The sequence below is a fragment of the Aplysia californica genome, unplaced genomic scaffold (genome assembly GCF_000002075.1).
Source record: "Aplysia californica isolate F4 #8 unplaced genomic scaffold, AplCal3.0 scaffold00124, whole genome shotgun sequence".
Taxonomy (NCBI): Eukaryota; Metazoa; Mollusca; class Gastropoda; order Aplysiida; family Aplysiidae; genus Aplysia; species Aplysia californica.
The window spans coordinates 124,883-126,264 of record NW_004797394.1 but is presented as its reverse complement, the minus strand read 5'-3'; positions in this window follow the sequence as shown (position 1 = coordinate 126,264).

The window sequence follows — 1,382 nt, the reverse complement described above, 5'->3', positions numbered from 1 at the left end:
TATATATATGTGTGTTGTTATTGTAGATCGTAGTTTTGTTAGTATCTCTTTTATTGTCATTAACCTTATCTAAATATTTCTACGTAATTCTTGAGTCACCCCCAAGGTTGCAATGGAGGCTACATGTAACAGTGAGTGAATCAATTGCTCCAAAAGCATACATGTACTTGCATTGTATGTTATTTAGTTTTTCATCTAGGCTGTAGTCCAAAATGCCTTGTGCCTCTTACATTTTGCCTTTTCCTTTTGCTCCGACTGTTATGTGTGTACAGGTACATATTATTATTAGTTGCTTTTCACTCCTCTAAAATCACTGAAAGTTTCTTTTCATTTGAAAATTATGCCTGCAGTGCATTAAAATTTTTATCTGAAACGAACAAATCAGTAGCCTAATGATTCTCATTATGTAAAGTTGATCTCTTATACTGATGGTATCAGTAGACTAGATGTATTACAATGTGCCAGTTATTTCCTGTACAGTGAAATAAAATGTGTTTATTTTCAATAGTATTCTCATTTCAATTTGCACATGTGTGTGCGCGCGTGTTTGTGTGTGTGTGTGTGTGGTTTATTTTTTGGGGTTGTTTTTTTCCTGGTTAGACCAGATATTGTATCACATAAAAGTCAAGGGCTCTTGTGCTCCAGTTTTCAGATTTCTATTACTATTACTGTACTTGGTAGGGTTTGAAGCACCAAAAAACCTCACCTTGTTGTTGCATCAAAACTCTGTCTCCACGTCACTGACAGCACAGTTATCGACACATTTTTATTTACGGGGGCACTAATAGCTACAGTACTGCTCCTGAAATGGCAAATCGGAGTAGAGATTTCGGTCTTTGTATTACATGTAGTATTACTGTGGGCATAAACTGTGTTTTTACTTTTGATAAAACCTTTGTTTGTGGCTGCCCACAGTCTTTACACTTGACCCATAATAATAATAATAAGGTGTTAGGGGAGATGCAATGGGACTCGGATTCAATGAAAACTTTGATTCAGCGAAAGGAGACAGATTCCCCAGGTGTTTTTTTGTTTTTTTCTTAATTCAGCAAAAATCACTCTGATTCAACAAACACATAAATGAATGAGGGAACTCGGATTCAACGAAGTCTCAACGAACCTTATCTACTGTACTCCAAGAGACTCGACTGCACTTGCACTGTGGCTGTAGATCATTACGGTACACTCTGAGTCTAGCCTACTGCGACCAGAAGCCTTCTTTCACGTCAACACTTGCGTTGTTGACATGCGTGTAAGAAGACATGACGTGTTTTAGTGTGTGTCACGTTTGTTTTTTTTTAAATCGGTCGTGTGGCTCTTTTTAGTTTAGACCTAGATCTATGTGTCTGAGGGGATTTCTCTTTTTTTGTTCTTTTTTTTTT